This window comes from Rhinolophus sinicus, chromosome 1, assembly GCF_057876585.1.
Source record: "Rhinolophus sinicus isolate RSI-liver-muscle chromosome 1, RSI-T2T, whole genome shotgun sequence".
NCBI classification, from domain to species: domain Eukaryota; kingdom Metazoa; phylum Chordata; class Mammalia; order Chiroptera; family Rhinolophidae; genus Rhinolophus; species Rhinolophus sinicus.
Window position 1 is genome coordinate 188,789,051 of NC_142501.1, and position 23,941 is coordinate 188,812,991.

The 23,941-nt window shown below is 40.7% G+C and overlaps 1 long non-coding RNA gene across 1 annotated transcript in view; it reads left to right on the plus strand.

The window, feature by feature from the left end:
* The window catches only part of LOC109452776 (uncharacterized), a 46,797-nt gene extending 36,409 nt beyond the window's left edge, over positions 1 to 10,388 (plus strand). The window contains exon 4 of the long non-coding RNA XR_012492932.2: positions 10,318 to 10,388. This is a non-coding gene — a long non-coding RNA (uncharacterized LOC109452776). The remainder of the gene's footprint in view (positions 1 to 10,317) is intronic.
* Positions 10,389 to 23,941: the final 13,553 nt, after the last annotated feature.

Here is a 23,941-nt window from a genome sequence, read left to right on the forward strand (position 1 = left end):
ACACAAAATACATAAAGTCTCCCCAGAGATTATTCTCTAATGAATAGTAAAATCTGATCCTAAACCACCTCACTTTAACAATGTTTCCCTTAGTACCAAGTTCTCACCCTAATCTCATAATCTCATTCTCTGTAATACCAGTGATGTATAAGCGCTCTCTCTAAATATGTCAAGGAAAAATCCTAATTATAAGAATTTGAATCTTGTCTCTGCCATTCACCAGCTGTGTGATTTGGGGGAAGTTACTCAACTTCTCTGAGCTTCTGTGTCCTCATTTGTAAAATAGTAATAATACTTAACTCCCAGGGCTGCTGTGAGGACTAGACATGTCTGTAAGGAATCTCAACAGTACCTCACACATTATAAAGGCTTAAAAAAAAATTTAGTTCTGGGCGGCTGGTTGCCTCAGTTGGTTAGAGTGCAGTGCTCGTAACACCAAGGTTGCCGGTTTGATTCCCACATCGTCCAGTGAGCTGCGCTCTCCACAACTAGACTGAAAACAATGACTTGACTTGGAGCTGAGAAACACACTGTTCCCCAATATTCCCCCCCAAAAAATATACAGTATTAAAAAAAAAAAAAAATATATATATATATATATATATATATATATATATATATATATATATATATGTATTAGTTCCTTTCTCATCTTCCCCAATCCATTCCACAAGCAGAAGTCAATCTGCAGATTCAAATATGCAAAACTGAGATTTAAGTTAGGATTGGGTTCTTTTAATGTTAGGATATTTCTGACTGCTTCATTTTCTACTTGGACTTTAAATGTACACTTTCCTATAAACATTCTTTAAACAAAATTAATCTGTTTTTATTTTGATGAAGGTAGAACTGATGTGTTTGGGAAAGTAAATGTTATACACAAGAATTTTGTTTCTGAAGAGCTGACTCTATAATGAAAATGTATTCAGTGAAAAAGTAAATATGATGCTACTTTCTCCTATTCAGTATTTAACCTCATAAGGAAAAAATGTGGCAATTCTCCTTTTATACCTAAATCCTACGGAATTTGCTGCCTCCTGTATTCAAGTTCGAGCTATGATCTTAAACTTGGCTCCTTTCAATTGAGTTTTGTTACGTCCTTGGCATGTTCCTACAACCACACCTCCCACCTGTAACCTGCACCTGCCGTTCACAGGATTCAACCCAGAGCGCGCTCTACTTCTGGGCCACTCAGGTCCCTCTAAGAGTGGGATGGAGGCTTTCACGCCACCGTTTCTCGGCCAGTTTAGACACTGCAAACATTTCAGACTTCCAGTTTCTGCAATTTTGTTTTGGTTCTGTAAAGGCAGCTCTTGCCCCCACCCCTGGCACCACACCATTTCTCCACAGCACTCACTGTGAGATGGGAAGGCTGGTACCTGTCCTTTGCGTTCCAGATTAAAACAAACAGAATCTAGATTTGTTTTTTCCTTTTGTGTGTGTGTGTGTGTGTGTGTGTGTGTGTGTGTGTGTGACTTCTCAAACAAAAGAATATATGAGATGTATGTCTTCTTTGGTAAAATGCAGAAGTGTCAATTCTAGGAAATGTTGAGTTTTCCTCATTTACTTTGAGTTGTGTATGTAGTCCCTATTTTTAGTAGATGTGTAGAAAGTATGAATTTGGTGGAGCTGGTGGGAGGGGGAGGTGGTGATGTGGGAAAAAGACTTCTTTCTCGTTTGCCACGAGGCGTTTCCTTCCTGGAAAGAATATATATCATGGCAAAAAAAATGTCCCGGTTTTGAGGCCAGGAATTTGTGTTGTATGTGTGCATGTTCTAAGTCTTGCAGCTGCTAGGCACAGGCGAACACATATATGACTCTGAGTTGGCTTCTGTGGTTTTCCACCCCACACGGTATACTCTTCCAAGGGAAGCACACTTGCTGACTGACCAGGATCTTTGGGTAAAGAAGACTAGATCTGATAAACAAATTCATGGAAGCTAACAATTTAATTTCTTAAAAAAAAAAAAAAAAACTCAAAAGGAGAATGTCAGGAAAGGGTGGGGCTAAAACAGCATGCTTCCTCAAATGGATCCTGGATTGAGGGGTGGAATTGAAGGCAGATGTGAAATGATGTAAATGAGGTTTCTTAAATATTTAAAACCATTTCTTGGGAAGATAGTACCGAGATTCTGTAGGTCAATATAATACCTTTTAACATTAAGGTTTGTTTAGGTTTGGAGAGTTTACAGCTTGGGCACCAACATTTCCTTCCACCTTTCTCTTCCTCTCTTCTCTCTTGCAATGGGGCAGGAGACTTGTGTCTTCAAGAGATTCCTGATGGAGTAAAGGAGGCCTCCAGGCAAACAAGTGCAGATAGCTCAGAAGGAAAAGGCTATAGAAGGGATATGTACTAGCCACAAAGGGAATTTGGAAGCATCAATCCAGGAAGGCTTCATGGAGGAGGTATCCTATAGATGACGAGACTGACAGGAAGCGAGGAGGGAGTGGTGGTGAGATGCTGTGGAACTAGTTCAGGCAAAGGAAAACGCATATGAGCACTAACAAGAGTACCTAGCACTTGTTGAGAGTTTATTATGTGCAGCTTCCTGCTAACTATTTTATATGCATTATCATTTAATTCTCACATAAAACCTTTGGGGCAGATTTTCTTCCTTTTTTTAATCAAGAGAAAATGGAGGTAGAACAAGATTTTGTTACTGGCACACAGTTGAACAGCTAGTGAGTGGTAGAGCCAGGATTTGAACCCCAGAGTCCAGGTTCTTCACCTCGTTGCAGAAAGGATCTGCTGTGTTTGGGGACTATCGAGTGACTTGATAGAGTTAGAGCCCAGTCTGCTTCCTGAAGGCATGGCAGGTGATCGTTAGATTTTTGTCTGGAGAGTGATAAGTTTCCTAGTGACAAATCTGGTCAGAATTCACAACCGGGTTTTTCTCTTCAGGACGAAGGGTAAAGGTTGGGGGTGTGTAGGTGGAATTTCAGTGTTTTTTATTTCTTTTTTAAAATTTCTTTGCTTATGTTTGTATGGAAGCGGCATTTTCCCTAATTTTTTCATAATTTTTCATAATTTTTTCATAATTTTTTTCTAGGCATGTGTATATGTGAAAGGCAACTTGTAGATGGTCTGAACAGTGGGGAGGGGCATGCTTGGGGGCAGGGGATGGTTAGGAGACCACTGCCATCCAGGTAAGACGTACTGCTGATGTTGTTGATGATGGTAGTTACTTTTGAATGGAGCACTTCCTATGTGCCACCGTAACCTTACTTCCTCCTCCCAGTGGTCCCCTGAGATAGATAGTCATACTCTCAACTTACAAATGAAGAAGAGTCTGAGGCTCTCAGAGGTTAAATGACTTGTGCAAGGTCGCATTGCATGTAAGAAGCAGAGTCGGGATAGAGATACAGGTCTGCCTGATGTTAGACTCTTAGCCCTTCAGCTCTGACAGCATGCTGTAGTAAGTAAGGTAGGCACACTCAGGAAGGCACCGGGCTCCTGAAGGTCATCCAAATATGGACGCATCTAGGGAAAAAAAGAAATACATATATTTAGAAATTTGGAAGTTGACCAATGACATCAGGCCGAGGGAATGAATATGTGGAGGAAAAAGATAGGTGAGGATGGCATCTGGGGACCGCTCCATGGAGAGAGGGGACACTGAGAATGAAAGATGTTTAGAAGCAAAGGTGGGGAATGAAGACCCTATCCCTGGGCTCTGTGATTTATCCACTGGGTACTGTGGGCAAGCCCCTCACCTGGCTTCTGAGCCTCTGCATCTGTGAAAATGTAAAAAACAACCCCCCTTCCCAGACGACTTCACAAGGTTTTTTGTGATCGTCAGAGAGGTGGTGTACATAAATACGCTTTAAGAACTCCCAAATTCTTTACAATAGAATGAAGACAAGGGATAATAGAGAGCTCTGAACCCAGAAAGGGAGCTGAGGAAACAGAGCTGAGAGCTTTTTAAGTGGGATAAGGGGGAAGTTACTGCGATACACCTGTGGGTTAGGCCCAGATGGAAACCCTGAAAGAAATACCTCCGTAAGAAAGATTCAAAAGATAGGGTAAGAGAGAGAAACAGGCAGAGAAGACCTGTGAGGAATGTAGGTGAGGAGGGTGGTGTGGGTCTGTAAGTCAGAAATCCTTGCCCCCGCTGAGCTTCACGGGTTCGTTGGCCCTGAGCACCCTGCCTCCACTCTCTGGACCTCAGTCTTCTCCTTTGTAAAAATGATGCTGTTGGTTGGCATAGATGAACCCAACAGGCCAAGCTGGGAAGGACGAGTTCATTGTTAATCTTCGCCCAGGTCTAGGACTATGTGGAATGTTGTGTTGAGAAGGGTTGTGAGGCTAAGAGGACAGGTATCAGGGTGGATAAGTGAAATCTGCTGATGGTGTGTGGTGGGGAGGTGCTTCATCCAGGCCTGGCATTTGTCCCCTCTGACCCTGGCTGGGAAAAACAGGAGACTCACATTCTGGGAAACAATGAAGAATCCAAGGAAAAGCCTCTCTGGAATTCTGGGGCAAGGCAATGGCCTGTGAGATGCTTAGGCGTTGCCTCTTTGGGGCAGACTTGGGTCCTTGCAAAAGTCTGTGAGGAAGCTGAAAGAGGGAGAGCTGGGAGTAGGCAGATTCTTAGGAAAGGTGACTCCTGGGGTCTGAGCCAAGAAAGGGCTTTAGACAGGAAAGGGAATTCACAGCAGGGCACACTTGGGAGAAATTTTTTAAGGCTTTAAACCATCCCCAAGGCGACTAACTTGAGACCAAACCTGTAAGTTACTTTAGCTATATATAATGTGTAACCTGAAAATGCCTCCCCCAGCAGCAGCATTTGTGTTTTTGACCTCACAGTGTGTGCCTTGTGTGGAAGATGGAGTGGGGGAAGGGATTCTTCTGGGGACAGACAAAAGTGGGGAAGCACTGGCTTTGAAGACTGAATTTCCTCCTTTTTTATGCTGGGGGTGTAACGAGAGACCAGTGTCAACAAGGAATCTGGCTTAGGAACGCTTTTGTTTGCAGCTGTCCTTGGGGCGTGACTTGCTTTTTCCAGAGGTCAATGAATTCTGAATTGTGTAATTTCAGGTTCTGCTGCACCAGGGTAGGGGAGGCTTTTGAGGGAGTTGGTGGGAGAGGAGTGGATGTGTCACTCAGGCATCTAGAGACTCTTGCTCTCTATCTGTAAAACACCAGACCTGGCCACATGGAATTCTCCCATTTCACAGAGAGCAGAATATATAGGTGGGTTTCAGTGTTAGCATTTGAATTTACTGTAGCAATTGATCTGTGTTAAATCTCCAAAATAGGGTAATATCCTAACTTCAGAGGGAGCAAAAGCAATAAAATGAGCTATTTGGTATGCTTGATTACACTTCTCAGGTTATAGCTATTTCTTGCAGCCTATGAAAGTATATATCCTATGCTGTGGGAAGAGTAGCAAGCTGGGAACTTCTAAAGGTCTGAACCGTATTTGATCTACACTTCCTCTCCTCTACTCTAGGTTTAGCAAAGGACCTGATGTTTATGCATGCATGCAACAAAAATCTATTGAGCATTTAATTATTCCAGCCACTGTTGTAAAGGCTGGGGATGTAGAAATTAAACTAGTTCTTGCTCTCTCAGAACTTACAATTTACTGGGTTGGGGCAGACAATAAAGTTAATATATAATATATCAAATGGTGAGACATGCTATGAAGAAAAATAAAGAGGGGTGCAGGTGATAGAGAGGGGGTAGTATCGCTGGGGAAGTGGAGTTTGGAGCAGAAGTTAGGGAGTGAGCCCTGAGGCTAACTGAAGGGAGCTTGCCCAAGACAGAAGGGGTGTTGCAGAGAGGGTGGAGGGAATGTGGTGGGAGGTGAGGGCAGCGGGAGTCGCAGAGGATGCGCAGACCACATGGGATATTGTAGGTCACTGCGAGAACTTTGAATTTTTTTTTTTAAACTTTTATTTATTTTGAGTGTGTTTTTCCAGGGCCCATCAGACCCAAGTCAAGTAGTTGTTTCAATCTAGTTGTGGAAGGCACAGCTCCCAGGGGCCCATGCGGGGATCAATCTGGCAACCTTGTTGTTAAGAGCACCATGCTCTAACCAACTGAGCTAACTGGCTGCCCCAGAACTTTGAATTTTAACAGGAAGCTTGTGGAAGGTTTTCAGCAGAAGTGAGCCAGGATCATTCTGGCTGCTGATTTGAAAATCAGTTGAAAAGGGCAAAGATGGAAGCATGGAAACAAGATACAATAATCTAAGCAAGAAGTGATGGTGGATTGGACTAAGGATTTACCAGATTCTAAGTACTTTGAAGGAATAGCTGGCAAGATTTTCTGATGAATGGAATGTGAGCTTGGAGAAAAAGAAGCAAAGATGAGTCAAGGTCTTGAGTCTGAGCAGCCAGAGGAATAAAGTTGTTTGCAAGGTTGGGAAGACTGGTGGCAGAACAACTTTGGACATAGGGGATCCAGAATTTGTTTTTGGAATTGTTAAGTCTGAGACAGACAACTAGTAGAGAGGTCCATAGGCTGTTGGATACATGAACCTGAAGTTCAGAGGAGAGGATCGGGCTATAGGTGTAAATTTGGGAGTGGGAAGCTCAAAAAATTAACTGTAGATGGGACAAGGGCAGCTAGGAAGAGAGAGTAGAGGTGGAGAGGAGAAGCAATCTGGGCCTGAGGCTTGCAGACTCCATCATTAGTGGTTAGGGAATATGAGAAGAACCAGCCAAGGTGAGGAGAGGAACCAGTGAGACGAGAAGAGAGAGTGATGTCCCAGCGAATAAGAGGAGAAGCTGTTTCAAGAAGGGAGTGTCCAATTGGGTCAGATGCTGCTGATAGGTCAAGTACAAAGAGGACTTAAAATTAGCCATTGGATTTGGAACATGGAAGTTACTGGTGAGTCTCACAAAAGTAGTTTTAGTGGAATTGTGGGGATGAAAGTCTGATGGGAGTAGTTCTAAAAGAGAATGAAAAAAAAAAGTAGAGATAGTGTATATATAGACAGTTCTTTCAAGAAATTTTGTTATAAAAGGAAGCAAAAAAGAAAAAGAAAAAAACTTGAGACAGTTACTGTTGGGAGAAATATCAGTATCTAATATGGCTCAGTTGCCTACCAGCCACTGCTTGTCAAACGGCAGGTCATTCTTTTCTGAATGAGGCAGCTCCAGAAGAACCTTAGGACACTGTCCTACGACTCCTATTGGGGCTTGCCAAAGACTACACAGCATCCCCATCTGTCACAGATACCTCTGGCATCATTGGATCTGCCAGTTCAGAGGAGTCGAGGCACCTTGCCTGGCAGCCTCGAGCTACTGCAAAGCCCTCTCTTGCTCTGGGTCTCACTCAAAACTATGAATGTCTGAAATCTCCCCCATACACAGGTTTGAGCTATATTCCCCATCGTAGGTTATGTTTCTTCAAAACCCAATGAGGCTCAACAAGTGTTGGATTTTTTCTTAGCAGTACTAAGCCCAAGGTGTAATAACTTGTTCTTTACCTTACAGTTCTGACCTACCTTAGATCGCTGAACCCCTAAACACTTCACTAGTGTGGGAAGCATTGCAGGATCCCTTCCCAAGGGGACCCACACTTTGGGTCTGAGAACTGGCTCGGATCTGGAAATTGTGGGCTCCTCAGCCTTCTTGGTAGCTCTTGATTTTTTTGTTCTTGTTATGCAAGTCATGTAGTACCCTTCTTACCTACTTATCTATCACATTCCTAGGACCACTATGGTATACTAGCCATCATCTAAACCTCTGTGGGTGGAGGCACTCTGGTTGCCCCTCTGGCCTTGTTGCCTGTTGTAGTTTATGTTCATTTTGACTCTGATGGTCATGTACCAACATCTGGCCTTTGCTATTCCCATTATCATTCCCATAGAGAGTAGGGAGCCGAGTGAGATGGCAGAGTCACCTATTCTCAGCCTGGCCTACAGGGGACAGTTATCATTAAGCTTCTCAAAGATGCTGCCCCTTACTGACATATTCCTTATTGCCTGGTGAAGGGAATGTCCTCTGAATCCTCCGAGGAAGCATAAGTCTCATATGATAAATTTGTTCTAACATTTCTGTCTCCATGAGCATTTTGACCCCTTCCTCAATTTTCTGCCATTGTAGTGCAGCCTCTCCCTGTAATTTCTTGTAAGTCATCATGTCCAAGCTTCAAGGAATGATTTAGAAACACATTAATACTAACTCTAAGGGGAAGGTCCCAAGTCAGTAACCCCTCCCTCACCTTTGTGTTCTGCTTCCCTCATCCCACTCCTGTTTATCATCCTTTAAATCACTCTCACACGTGTCCCCATCATTAATGCTGATACATTTTAGCCAAGTCCTGCAGCTCTTTCTGAGGATAAGATGTTTTCTTCTGGATCAGGTACTGTATTTCTCCACTTGAGCTACTTCGAGACCTAACCCGTTATTGGTCCATAAGCAATGAATGGAGGCAGAGGCAGATCTTGAAAAGAGCAACATAACTGTCACAGTCACTATCAAGAATCTGGTTTCATCCAGATCTGGAGAAGGAAACAGAAGCAACATATTCAGGTCGCTTTCAGTCAACTGATGGAATATTTTGGAAGAAAAGAAGCCAAAGAATGTATCCTCAGGCTCCACGCTTCTTTGAGCAGGATTGGGAAGGAGTTGGTAGTGGCAAAGTATGGGGGTGATATTGATATTGCTGAATATTTGGGAATTCTTATGTTTTAGCTTTGTCTTTTGTAAATAGCATATGCAATTTAATATAATTCAGTATTACTGAATTTAATCAAGGAATTTAAATATTTACATGTAATCTAATTTTTGATATTTTGGGGTTTAAATCTACCATCTTTCTCAGCTTTTCAATGTTTGCTGCTTGTTCTATATTTCATTTCTTTTCCTTTTCTTGTTTAAATTTTATTGGGGAATATTGGAGGACAGTGTTTCTCCAGGGCCCATCAGCTCCAAGTAGTTGTCCTTCAATGTAGTTGTGGAGGGCACAGCTCAGCTCCAAGTCCAGTCGCCATTTTCAATCTTTAGTTGCAGGGGTCTCAGCCTACCATCCCATGTAGGAATTGAAACAGCAACCTTGTTGAGAACTCGGGCTCTAACCAACTGAGCCAACTGGCCACCCCTCCGGAAGCTCAGAGGCAGCTCATTGTCTTCAATCTAGTTGTGGAGGGTGCAGCTCACTGGCCCATGTGGGAATTGTACAGGCAACCCTGTTGTTTGGAGCTTGCGCTCTAACCAACTGAGCCATCCAGCCACCCCCTCTTTTCCTTCCTTTCTTTCATTTGCATTGATTGAGAATTAAAAAAAAAAAAAAAAATTCCAATCCTATAGACTTTAAAAAAAAATTTTAATTTATTTTAAGTGTGATTTTCCAGGACCCATCAACTCCAAGTCAAGTAGTTGTTTCAATCTAGTTGTGGAGGGCGCAGCTCCCAGTGGCCCATGTGGGGATCGAAACAGCAACCTTGTTGTTAAGAGCACTGCGCTCTAACCAACTAAGCTAACTGGCTGCCCCCCAAGCCTATAGATTCTTGTAGTGGTTACATTGAATATTGCAACACACATACTTGATTTACAAAAAATACAGCACCGTTTTTCCTTGAAAATAATACTTAGGCGGACAATCAGTTCTAATGCGTCTTTCGGAGCAAAAATTAATATAAGACCCAGTCTTATTTAACTATAATATAAGACCGGGTCTAATATAATATAATATAATATAGTATAGTATAGTATAGTATAGTATAGTATAGTATAGTATAGTATAATATAATATAATATAAAATATAATATAAGACTGGGCCTTATATTAATTTTTGCTCCAAAAGACGTGTTAGAGCTGATTGTCTGGCTAGGTCTTATTTTCGGGGAAACACGGTATTAATTGGTTCTTTATATAGTTAATATTCATTTATATTTATCATTCCTTCCTGCATTTCTGGCCTTCTACCTAGAATCATTTTCTTTTGCCTAAAGTCTATAACATACTAGTTCATATGAATTCTCCCTGTTTTGGTATGTTGAAATGTGTCATGTATATATCTTAGGAATAGAATTCAAAATGGACAGTTATTGTGTTTCAGCATTTTGAAGCTAATGTTCCATCATCTTTTGACTTCCATTGTTGCTATTGAGAAATTAGCTGTCAGTCTAATGATTAGTCCTTTGATTGCAATCTGTATTTTCCTCTAGCTGCTTTTAAGATATTTTCTTGTTTATTATCTTTAGCAGATTTAATATAAAGTTCCTAAGTTTTCCTTTATTTAACCTGTTTTAGGTTTCTTGAATCTGTTGATTGATGTATTTAATTATTTTTGGAAAAGTCTTAGGTATTAGCTCTTCAACTTACATTTTGGTTTCATTATCTCTGTCCTCACCTTCTAGGACTCCAGTTAAGCGCACATTAAATCTTTTTATGGATCTTTTATGTCGGTGTCATGGTCTGGAAAAAGGTAAGTACAGAGAGCAAACATTTCAAAGCCCTATAGCAATTGGCAGAGTAATTTTATGTCTTATGAATCTAATAAGAATTTGGGCTTACATTTGGTATGTCTTTTTCTTATTTCACCGTTTTAATTTATTTAAATGCAATTTGACAAAAGTTTCAGTTTGTGAAATTTAAGTATTTAAAAATTCATTAAGTGCTTTTCTATGTCTTATATTCTTTTAATTTTTTCTTTTACTTTCTATCTCCATACTTTATTCTAGGTATTTTCTTCCATATGAAAAATTCTCTCTTCAGCTATGTGTAATTGACTGTTAAATCCATTTATGTGTATTTAAAATATGTCATGTTGTGTCTTAATTGGTTATTATTAGTTTTATTATTATTTTTTCTAACATTTTCATTGGCTCTTTTTAAAAAATAGTTTTCACTTCTCTGTCAAAATTTTCAAGGTTGACTTTCATCTTTTTCAAGAAATTAAGTATAATATTTTTTTAAGTCAGTATCTAAAACCTCTAATATCTGAGTCTCTGTACTCTATGGCTACATTTTCTTGGTTTTCATTCATATGGTCTTATCTCCTTGGTGTGTGTATGTGTGTGTGTGTGTGTGTGTGTGTGTGTGTGTTCAGATATTTGCAGTATGGAGGAAAGGGGTTTGCACTCTCCTGCTCACTGAGTTGTTTTCTAGACCTCTGGTTGCCTCATAAGAAGAAAATGTATGAGGTAATAAATATATGTTGTTTTAAGCTGCTTAATTTGGAGTTATTTGTTACTCAGCAATAGATAATGGAAACACTTGGGTTTGAATACCAGAATTGCTGAGTAACAAATAACTCCAAATTAAGCAGCTTAAAACAGCTTATATTTATTACCTCATACATTTTCTTCTTATGAGGCAACCAGAGGTCTAGAAAACACCTCAGTTGTGCAGGAGAGTGCAAACCCCTTTCCTCCATACTGCAAATATCTGAACACACACACACACACACACACACACACACACACACACACACACCAGGGAGATAAGACCATATGAATGAAAACCAAGAAAATGCAGCCATAGAATACAGAGACTCAGATATTAGAGGTTTTAGATACTGACTTAAAAAAAATATTCTACTTAATATCTTGAAAAAGAGGAACAAAGAAGCAAACCTGCTTACTTAAACTTTTAAAAGTTGTATTTGTTTTCCCCCCCAATGGTTTGCTCATTAAAAATTGAGTGCTTTTGCCAGTTCTGGCTGCAGACAAGACCTGGACATTCTCTCCACAGACAATTGCTGGTGGTCTGAGCTGACTCACCCCCACTCATACACTTGCATCTCAGTGGCTCCACCCCTGGTGCCTGATTGGAGAAGTTGGCATTCTTGTAATAATCCAAGGCTGCTGCCATGAGCCCTGGACAAAAATAACAGGGCTTTTTCTAGGAAATTCAGGAGTGAGCCTCATGGTCTAGCCACTGGCTTTTACTGCCATTAGCATGAGGTTTGGGGAAAGGGTTTTTCCCAAATAAGGAGATTTGAGAGTCCTCTTGGGTGGGGATGTTCTGGATCCCCACAGAACTAGGGTTGGAAATGTTTATGCAGATACTCTTCATATTTTATCCATCCTTTAGATAGGCATGCAGAACATTCCAACTACACTAGTTTCTTTCACTTCTGCTCTCTATCCACGTTACAGTCAGAGGCACTGTACTTGTTAGTGACTTTGGCATTGCTTGAGCACCTTGTTGTGCCAGGAACAAACTAAAGATGAATTTGACAAAAAGCAGAGGTGTGGGTGGGAGACTTTGGCAGCTCCCAGAGGAGCTGCCTTGAGGGTTTTGTGAGGCTGGCTCATCCTCCTCTAGAGATTTCCTGTGTTTGTGTGGGAGTTCAGCTCACAACAACTTGTTAAGCACCTACTCTATACCAGGCACTCTTCCCAATTAGGTGCTGGGGATACCAAGAATAATAGAATTCTCTTCTTGCCTTCAAGGATGTCAGAATCTTATTGGGAGAGGGACCTGTGGTGGTGATTTCCAGATGGCTATACATTATTCTTCCTCCTTCCCTTGAATTTGGTCTTGCCCTGTCACTAGCTTTGACCAATAGGATGTGGTGTGGAAGCAATGTTGTGTAATTTCTGAGGTTAGGCCTTAAGAGATCTACAGCTTTGGCTTTTGCCAAATGCTTCTTCTTGGAAGCCAGCCACCATGTAAGGAGCCTGACTACCCTAAGACCACCATGCTGTGAGGAAGCCCGAGCCTGTGACCTGGAATGAGAGTGTGAGAGAAGCACTGGAGCAATATATGTGAGTGCAACCTTCATGGACCTTTACCTAGCTCAGTGTCTACCTGAATGCAGCTGAGTGAATAACCTCAGCTGATGCCACATGGAGCAGGGAGACCACCCATCAAGCCTTTCCTAAATTCTTGACTCAAAATTGTGAGCGAATAAAATGGCTGTTATTTTAACCCATTAAGTTTTGGGGTAGGTTGTTATGCAGTCATAGGTTATTGAAACATACACATATATACTCTGGTTTCTCTTCAGATCGTATAAATCTTTCACCTTTTACTAAAGAAACATACACATATATTCTTAATGATGGAAATATACATAAGATGCTGTAGGAACGTAGAAGAGGGACCTGAGCCAGCCTTTGGTGATGAAAGGATGGTCATAGAATGCTTCCCAAAGGAGGTTTGCTTGAGTAGAATCCTCTCTAAAGACCTAGATGTGAGCCAGGCTTGGGGAAAGGTGAAAGTTATCTAGGTAAAGGGGATATAGAGCAAAATAGTGTGAAAGTGATTAACCATGTGGTACATATGTGAGGGATCTTCCAGCAAGTATAAGGCAGGGAGTAACGGATAATGCTGCAGAAGTGTTCATAATAATAATGATGATGATTATAAGACTAACACTAGTAGTGGATAAGCTTTATGGAGTACTTACTATGTGCCAGATATTGATCTAAGGTTTTATATGTATTCACTTGTTTCATTCTCACTACACCCCTATATTATTATTCCCTTTTTAAATTAGAAGAAAATGAGGCACAAAGAGACAAGGAACTTGTTGACTAGCCCATAACTGACAAATACAGAGTAGGGACTTGAACTCAAGCAAGAGCTTGGAGAACTTTGTGTACCTCCTTAAAGAGCTTGGGATTTATTCTGTAGGTGATGTGAAAAGACCCAAAAGTTTTAATTAAGGGAGTGACAGGGTCACATCGAAAGCTTCTATAGTCTTTGTCATTTCCTTGACTTTGATTATTTTCTTTGCCTTTTATTTCTTTCTCTATAGCGACTAGCAGTGAATTCTTTGTAACAAGCAGAGCCTCTGAGCTTACCTTTGAAGGATACGTGGAAAGAGGGAGGTATGGGGGACATGTGCTGCTCCACAGCTGGTCATGGGGGTGGAGGTAAGAACAGAACGCCCAGGGAGAGAATGGATGTGGTGGCCACCAAGAGAGGAAAGTGGGCTGCATCCTTGGCCCCGCAGAAGGATGAGAACAGCAGCAGATGGGAGCCAGCCTGTTCTAAGAAGATCTCTGAGGCTGAGGCACAGAATGGCTCGTGGGCCTTGTATACAATCTGCCTTTCTCTCTTTCCTCCTCCCCACAGCCTTTCAGATGATTAGCATCAAAATATTAAAAACAGCTGTTTGGTTCCCAGCAGTAATTACCCAAGAAGGGAGCATTTCATATACATTCAGAAATTCTCATCTGGCCATGGCCATTGCTTTCGGAAGGGGCCCTCATGGGAAAGCCATGGAATAATTCTGAACACCCCATACCCACTTTCTGTCCCCTGCTCTATCTATCAAGGGCAGTAGAGCAAATTCAATAAAGTCTTAATCTGTGGGCAGACTTGTCACATCCTCACTCCCATAGATTGTGTGCAAGGAGGGAAGAGACAGAATGTATAAGAAGAAAGGTCTGGCTTAAATTCTAGTAGAAGCTACAAGATCTAGCTCCTAGCCTTAGGTTGGCTAACCCTTGCTTTGTGTGATATGGGCAAATGTCTGAAATTCTCTAGATCCAAAGCCCTCATCTGTAATATGAGGGTGTTAGATGAAGACTAATTTCACCACAAATAACAAAAATAGCCATAGCTAATATTTACTGAGCATGTACTAAAAGCCTGACTCTATGTTAAGTAGCTTGTGCACTTTATTTATTTAATCTTCACAATAACCCAAGCTCAGTGACACTCATTGAAGCCTTTCCTGATCATCCTATTTACAGCTCCCTGTATCAGCTATCCATTGCTGTTTAACAAATTACTGCAAACACAATAATAAAAATATATAGTCTCATAATTTCTGTGGGTCAGGAATTCCAGAGCACCTTGGCTGACTGTGTATGGCTTGAGGTTTTTATGAATATGCTGGGGCTGTCATCATCACTTCCAACATGGCAGGTCAGCATAGGCTATTGACAAAGCTGGTGCTGGCTATTGACAAGAGACTTCTTTTATTACCACTTCACCATGGGACTGTCCACAAGACAGCTGGCTTCCCCACAGAGAGTGATCCGAGAGAGTGAGGTGGGAGGTGCAGTGTCTTTCATGATCTGTTCTTTGAAGTCATACACCATCATATCCTGTTGGTTACCTTGGTCAGCTCTCTTCGGTTGGTGAGGACTGAAACATGTGCAGGAATGCCAAGAGGCAAGGGTCATCAGTGGCTATCTTTGAGGCTGGCTATCACATCTTCCCCCTAGATTTCTATCATATGACTGACAGTGTTTTACTTTTATAGCACTTATCTAAAATTATCTTATTTATTTGCCTGAGACCCACATCCTCCCCACAAGAATGTGATCTTCCTGAGAGTAAGGATTTCTTTTCTTTTTTTTATTGCTGTATCCTCAGTGCCTAGAACAATGCCAGGTGTATAGTTGATGCTCAATATTGAGCATGTGTTAGGTACTATTATTATGCCAGTCTCATATGCAGAAACAGCGGCTCAGAGAAGAGAAATAATTTGCCATAAGTTGCACAGATAGTAAATTCTAGGTGGGGTATCACTTTATGCATATGGACTGATACCAACCAACTATAGGGTAGCATTCAGTGATTCCAGGGCTGCCAATATGCAAGTGGAATTATACATCTTAAGTGGTGAGCAGGGCAGCATGCAGGAGAAGTGCTGGGAGGATCCTGGATAATTGGGAAATACTAGGAGGAAGTATGAAAGTGTCTATATGAATGGATGTGTGCGTGTATGGTTGAGATGGGAGAGAGAAAGAGAGAGAGAGAGAGAGAGAGAGAGAGAGAGAGAGAGAGAGAGAGAGAGAGAGAATGTGTAGGTATGGTAGCTGGCTCATTAAAGGCGAGATCATGTACTCTGAACAGCTGTTATGACACAGACCTAGAAATAATACTTTGACCTCAGTCCTATTTGTCTCAAAATTCTTTGAAAAATTTGTCTCCAAGGAACATCCTGATTAAAATGATTAAGTAAATTTTCCTTTAAAAATCCCACAAGTAATTTAAGTCATTATTTGACTAGCAAGCACATTGCCAAATTACACATGGATTGCTAACTTGATTATATTTCTGGGAATTATCCGTTTTCTGGATTATTTGCCAGAAAAAGAAAAGTACTGTCTGTTGGCCACCCACTCTCCATTCTTCTTCCCAGCCTCCTGAGTGGAGGGGCCCTGGTATTCATCAAACATACAATGGAGTTCTCTTAGAACAATGCCTCACCCACACCCTCTCTCGGCCTGGGAGATGGAAATTTGGGGGAGGGATGGAGAGAAATGGTTATAAAAGGCCCTCACTTCCTTTCCCTCTTCTGATGCATTCTAGGTGCTGAGTTTTTGGGGAAGAGGTGTTATCTATGTGGATGGGTCTTTAGTCTCTGAGGGAGACCAGGGTGAGATCCAGGGGAAAGGCTACAGAAGTTGGCTGCTGAGGCTGGCTTGGATCTAGCCCTGAAGCAAAGGTGGTGGTGGTCTCTAAGTTTCTTCAAGGCCCAATCCAATTCTCCACAGTAGGAAAGCAGAAAACAGAGATTCTACACAGGAGGCCTACTCAAGAAAAATGAAAGCGTTTGCATTTAGCTTGAAATTATCCTCAGGAATCTGTGGGTAGCTGTGGTTGGGTAGACCCAAACCAGACCTGGCTGAAAGATTGAAATAAAATTCCCCGTTCAATTAGTGAGTTTGTCTTTACTAACAGTATCTAGGCAGACACTGAATAGCCATGTGTTAAAGAGAATGGCAGTCTCCTTGTGCTTACCAGTTAAGTTACATTTGATTCAGGTAGGGCCCCACCTTTGCTTTTCCATGGAGGCCTTATGAGGGGCCATAGCACAGTGGTTAAGAGCACAGGCCTTAGAATTTGCTTCAGTCTGTGCCTTTGGCTCTGACACTATGTGATCTTAGGCAAATTACTTGACTTCTTTGTGCCTCCATTTTCTCAAATGTAAAATGAGGATAATAATTGTTCTTATTTCATGGAGTAGTTGTATAATGAAATTGAGCTAATATATGTAAAGCTCTTAGAACAGTATGTTGCATTTGAGAATTCATTTTTAAGTAGCACATATGGAGCAATATGTATTGCTATTTGTCAGATGCAAGAGAATGGTGAAGAAGACCTGGTTCTGGCACCCCCATGAAACCGACATTCCAGTATGTGTTTGGGGTGGTAGGCAGAATAATGCTCTCCCCCCAAAGTTGGCCATGTTCTAATCCTTAGAACCAGTAAATATGTTAGGTTACATGCCAAGGGGGAATTAAGGTTGAAGATGGAATTACAGTTGCTAATCTACTGACTTTAAAATAGGGAGAATATCCTGGATTATCCAAGTGGGCCCAGGGTAATCATAAGGATCCTTGAAAGATGGAAGAGGGAGGTGTAAGAGTGAATGTCAAAGTGGTAAACACTTAAGAAGGACTTGACCTGCTATTGTTGACTTTGAAGATGGAAGGGCAACATGTGCCAAGGAATGTAGGTGGCCTCTACAAAATGGAAAAGGCAAGGAAATGAATTCCCCACTAGCACCTCCAAAAGGAACACAGCCTTATTGATATGTTGATTTAGCCCAGTGAGATCCAATTTAGATTTATGACCTCCAGAACTGTAAGATAATAAATTGGTGTTGCTTAAACCACCAAGTTTGTGATAATTTGTTACAGCAAAAAAGAGGAAACCAATACTAACATAGATAAGAAATAAGTCAACAAATGAGTATAGCATATAATTTAGGTAATAATAGGTATGAAGAAGAAAATGAAACAGAATAAAGGGATAGAGAATGATGGAGCTGGGGGCCCTTTCATATGGTCAGGGAAGCCATCTCTGGGGAGATGACATTTGAGAAGCGGCTTGAATGCAATGAGAAGACACGCCATATATCTTCATTCTAGGCAGGGGGAATAAAGCCTGTAAAGGCCTTAAGGAGAGAAAGACCTTGAAGAGTTGAAGAAGGGTCAGTGTGGCTAAGGCATACTAGGCAAGTGAGAAAGCAGTAGGAGATGAGATCAGACATGGCAGAGGTCAGATCCTACAAGCCTTGGAGTTTGGATGTTATGGTAATAAGTTTGGGTTTTATTCCCAGTGTGATAGGAAGCCACTGGAGAGGAACAACTGGAAGAGGGGTGATATGAACCGATTTACATTTTACAAAGCTTACTTAGGCCACTGGGTAAGGAATTAACTGGAAGGCAATAGAGTGGAGGTAACAAGAGAATACTGTAGAAAAGATGGATTAGACTTAGCTGGTGGTGATAGAGGTGGTGACAAGGAGTTGGATTCTAGACACATCTTGGTGGTTAGAGCTGATGGACTTTACGATGGTTTCGATATGGGGTATGAGGGAAGGAATTAAATCAAGCATCTCTCTTAGGTTTGGGATGGAGCAGCTGGGTGAATGGACATTTACTTACAGGAAAAAAATAGGAGAAGCACAGGTTTGGAAGGTAATAATCCAGAATTTTCACCTAATAAATGCTTAATATCAGTATCTGGTTGTTATCAGTATCTGATGCTCCTGACACGTTGGTCATTGGTCCATTGTTATTTTCTGCTTCCATAGCTACACTCATGATCTAACCTCCATCTGGGACTTCCTCCTCCCACGCTATTGTCAAGGTTTCAGTTCATATCAATCCTTCTCCATCTCCAATGCCACCTCTTTTTTAATTCTGTAGGAGAGATCGCTCTTCCCTTTGACTCCACGGAGACTAGTATTTAAGTCTCTTTAACAGTTTGCTTTTGGACCTCATTTAAGCACGTGCTTTATCTTCCCTCCCTGGTGGTAATCTCCTTGAAGGCAGGGATGTGCATTCCTTTCTTTGAGTTCTCTGCTTCATAGTGACTTGCACATAGGAGGTGCCCAGTAAATGGTTGCTGAGTGGAATTAAATGTTACAGAGAAGATTGCATTGAGTGGGGCAGCTGAAGTAGGAATTCTCTAAGGCTAGTTTCTGTTCTAAGATTTCATGATTTATTTGACTGCAGTTGGTTGTCTCCACCACTCAGAAGATTTCTAAAATTTCTAATCTGCACTTGATTAGGGAATGTATGGAGAGTGCAATCTACCTTCATCACCAGCTCAAAGAACACTTTAATTAGGAAGGGAATTTTGGGTTTGTAAATATATACAAAGATGGTTTTCTGATGCCAAATATAAATGGTTGCAGATTGTGTGAAGTTTTGTACTACCCAGCCTTTTTTCCTACCCCCCCCCCCCCGCCATTTAATAGGGACAACCTTACAATAGGTCAGTAACGGGTAATGATGATAAAATGCCAATATGCCAGTATTGTCTTCATTTATTCCATCTCCACAGCTATGCAAGAGTCTCACATGTACTATTTATTTAATGATTTAATTTTGGTAGTATCTATCTATCTATCTATCTATCTATCTATCTATCTATCTATCTATCTATCTATCTATCTATCTATCTCTGTTTCCAATGCCAAGACAGATAAATTTATGGTGCAAAGTTCATGAAACATGCAGTTAAGGGAAGTTTTTTTTGTTAGCAACAACCTGTATTTTTACTTTTAACCATGTATCAGCTTCTGCTACATGGCAAATAATCCTACAACATATAATGGCTTAAAATAACAATCACTAATTTAACTCTTAGTTCTGTAGTTTGGCAATTTGGGCTGGGATCGCTGGGAAGGTCTGGTCTGAACTGGCTTGCTAACCTTAGGTGAGTTCACTTATGTATCTGTGATCAGCTGGTGGATTGGTTGGGGCTAGAAGGTTTGATGGCTCAGTAGAGGTGACTGGGTGATTGTGTCACTCTCCCCAGTCTGTCCTCCTCCAAAGGCTAGCTTGGGCTTCTTTATATGGTCGCAGCAGGATTCCACAAGTGAGAAAGGAATTACGCAAAGCCTCTTGAGGCCCAGGCTCTGAAGTCTGAAAAATTGGTTCCTCCATATTTTATTGCCCAAAGCAATTTACAAGGTCAGCTTATATTCAAGAGGTGGAGAAATTGCCTCTTGATGGAAAGAGAGGCTAAGCTGCATTGCATAAGCTGTATATAGAGGGAGGGGTGAAAAATTGTGGCCATTTTTGCAATCTGTCATTCACTAAAGTACCAGAAAATTCAATTATAAGTTTCTTAAATAATAAAGACACATTATCTCACAAAATAAGAGGTTTGGAGAAAAAGTGATTACAGGGTTATTTCAACTCCTAAGCAACGTCATCATGGTCCTACGTGTTCTCTTATTCAACTTTCCACCCTGTCATTCCCAGCATGTTCCTTTCTGTTCACATTTTTAACAAGATGTCCATGACAGTTTCAGGTTTTATTTATAGATGACAAAGTCCAAAGGAGAAAAATGCAATGTCTCTGTCTTGCGTCTTCTTTTAGAAATGAGGGAAATCTACCCAGAAGCCCTTGAAGTTTTCCCATTGGGTCTCATTAGATCATATGCCTGTGCTTGAGGATAAATGGTTTAAATGCTCTGCTTGCCAACTTCATGCTACTGCTAGCTTTTGAGGTAGGAAGATGGGAATTAGAGGTGGTAAGCTATGCACACATTTCCCTCAAGAAATATAGCGGTTTAGGAATGTTGACAGTAGGGCAAGTGATTCTACCCAAAAAGTTTCTTTGGGTGTGTCCTTCTGGATATTCCTACCATTTGCAGTGATTTTTTTCCTTTTTTTAAACAATAGCAATAGATGGTAAACATCTATGCAAATATAAAACTAATTCAACAAGTAGGAGGTGATGTCTTTGGGTCAGGAATTTCAAGTAAATTAGAACAAATAATTATTAAAAATCTCTGTTATGTGATTCTTATTCACTACTCATGTTTGCTTCTTGAGCCATGTAATAGAAGGTATATTTCTTCAAATCTTAGAGGCCACCAGTAAGAGGTCTGAGTTTCACAGTCTTAAACAGTCAAATAAAGAGTAAAGGGATGAAAAAACAGCCACTAGCGAGGAAATTTTAAAGCTTTTGTTTTCAGAGTACATTTGTCCTTAATTCAATTTAGTCTCACAGCATCTATTAGTTCTCCTGTCTTTAAAATTTAACCTGGAGTGACATATATGGCAAATGCAAATATTATTTTTTTAGAAAGTCTCAAATAAAATATGCCTCTCCTTTAACTATTCTCTATAAATAAAATGTCTTGTAAAAAGGTCATTACCTTTGCAACTGTCAACTGAATCAGCTTTATGAAGACAAAGTAAAACCACGAGTAAATCTGCAAATAGGGCCTGAATAACGTTTTTACCATTGAAAAAAGTGAAATTATTTTAAAAAGTGACTTCTGACCATGCCTTGAGAGAGATTAAACTACGTGACTTTAAAGTAAACACCGTTTAAATTTTAAAAAGAAGAAGTTACCCTGAAAGCCAAGCTTGAAAATTGCGTTGTTCTAGTTTCTCCCCAGAGAAACTAGATTTGTTTGAATTATCTGTTTTCTCTCCTTGTTAAACTGCTTACACTTCAAAAGCTTTTCCTCTTTCTATGAGTATCACTGTTAAAGTGAAATCAGCCAGTGCTTTTAGTGAATTCCATACTCTGGGTTTCTTTTATAGTATCCTTGATCTTTGGTAGGATTTTGTGATTAGCATGCTACGTGGGTATGTGGGGCTTTGGTTGTCAATCCCCTTGCCGACAACTTAAATGTCTATAACAGGACTTCCAAAGGCAAACTACGATTTTAGAAAAAAAATAAACAATGAATAATTGGAGTAATTGGCGTAATTGGTTTTGCGTCAAATGTTGGTAATAAAAGTAAGAACTTAAAATATATTATTTTCTGGAGTCACATATTGCAGAGGTGATGTAGTTCAGACCTCAGGATATGATGGAGTTAGTAATAAATTGGGGGTAAATTTCACCTTAGAATATTGGATGTTTTCTAAGAAGAAGAACAACAACAAAAGAACTGCACCCGGAAACATAAAATCATATTTTGCACCCACCCCCAATACATATGCATGGCAGAAGGCCTGAAGGAACTGCCCCATACTGTGTTAACTGATTAGGTCTGAGGCAGTTCCTATTTGGGGGCAATTTCCCATTGTGTTTAGTTTTGGTAGTGTGCCTTGCTCTAGTTGTCTTTGGAAACTGAAAGGGGAGCCCCTTCCTTGCTCACCCTAGCAACTAGGATGTGGTCATATGCAGTAGGCTTAGACACAGAGGATGCCACCAGGAACTTCAAACCTTGGGTGTGTGACACAGGACCTGGAATGAGGTGAGGCATCTAGAGTGCTAGGGTGTAAAATTTAAGGAAGCACTCATTCTCAGAGTCATGCCAGTGCCGATCTGCATTTGTATAACCCTGAGAGTAAGTGCCTACTTAAATTTTGTGCCCTAGACGCCTGACTTATCTCCCCACATTCCAGCCATGGTATGACACTTGAACACTCAAGAAGCAGATCATCAGAGTAGGGGTGGAGCTGATGACAATGGAAGGATAGTAAAAATTTCTGCTAATGACAGCAAAAACAGTGGTGATGGTGGCAGTGGCTGTGGTTTTGCTGATTTCAGTGGTGCCATCTTGTACATTGGCATGAGCTTGGCTTTTGTTCTGATGGAAACCCTCCTGGTTCTCTTGCCTTTGGTTTTTGTCATATCCTTGATAATCCTTCCAATACATTCCTTTTCTGTGTAAGTAAACCAGAGTGGGTTTCTGTTGCTTACAACCAAGAACCCTGACTTGGTTGTAAGCAACAGAAATCCACTCTGTTGGGTTTTACAGAAGCCCACTCTGTAAAACAGTGGGATTGTGAGCAATTTGTATTTTGTTCTCCTTTATCCTTTTCTGTGTTTTTCATTTTTTCACATATTTATAAGAAGGTTATGTTTTCGTGGAAGGCCAAATATTTTTATCAACTGGTTTTGTCATCAAGTAGACCAAAGTTTGGAGGGTGGGCTCCAGACTGAGTTAATTCAGTAATTCAGTGACACTAACATCAAGGACCTAGATTCTTTCCCTCGCTCCACAGTTCCGTGGTTGATGTTTATTCTCAGGTTAGTGGCAGCGTGGCTATAGCAATTCCAAGAGTTACATGTAGAAATAACAATATCTAGAGGAAAAAGAGAAAAGGGTCTCCTCCTGTGATCCTTTCTTAAGAATGAGGAAGAATTTTCCAGGAACCCCACTACATATTTCACTCTCATTTTATTGGTCACTATCGGGTCACATGCCTAAGCATGGCCTACGCCTGACAATGGCAATATTTTTCTTAGAACAATCACACCCATTCCTAGAGCTGAGGTCAGTTTCCCCTGAGGTACATGATACTATAGGGGAGAAGAGAGTATATTAATTAAATTGGGATTCTCTTCGGAAAGAAGAAAGGTAGAATGGAGGCTGGATAGTCAGCTTGCAGTATTGATAATTTATAATGTTTGCTTGTCGAGTGCTTTTATTCACTTTTGTGTGTGTGGCTACAGTCTGAGTATTAATGTATATAACGTGTTTTCTTAGGCAACTGTTAATCCTATCTTTCTGGTACCAGTTTTAAAATGCTAACTGTAACACAGCAAAACTGTATAGCCCCTGTGGAAAATAGTATGGTGGGTCCTCAAAAAAATTAAATAGAATTATTATATGATCCAAGTATTCCACTTCTAGGTATATACCCAGAGAACTGGAAGCAGGGATTTGAACAAATATCTGCACACTCATATTCATAGTAGCATTGTTTGCAAGTGCCAAAAGGTAGAAGCAATCCAAATGTTCATCAACAGATAAATGGAGAAACAAGAAGCGGTTTATTCAGCTTTAAAAAGAAGGAAATTCTGATATATGCTAAAACATGGATGAACCTTGTAGACACCTTGAAGTGAAGTTAGTCAGTCACAAAAAGACAAATCCTGTATAATTACACTCATATGAGGTATTTAGAGTCTTACAAATCACAGAAACAGAAGGTAGGAAGTAGACGGGGTATAGAACATTACATGGTGGTTACCAGGGGCTAGAGAGAAGGGGAAATTGGGAGTTATTGTTCAATGGGTACAGAGTTTCAGTTTTGCAAGATGAAAAAAGCTCTGCACAACAGTATGAATGTACTTGATGTCACTGAGTTATACACTTAAAAATGGTTAAAATGGTAAATTTTATGTCACGTATAT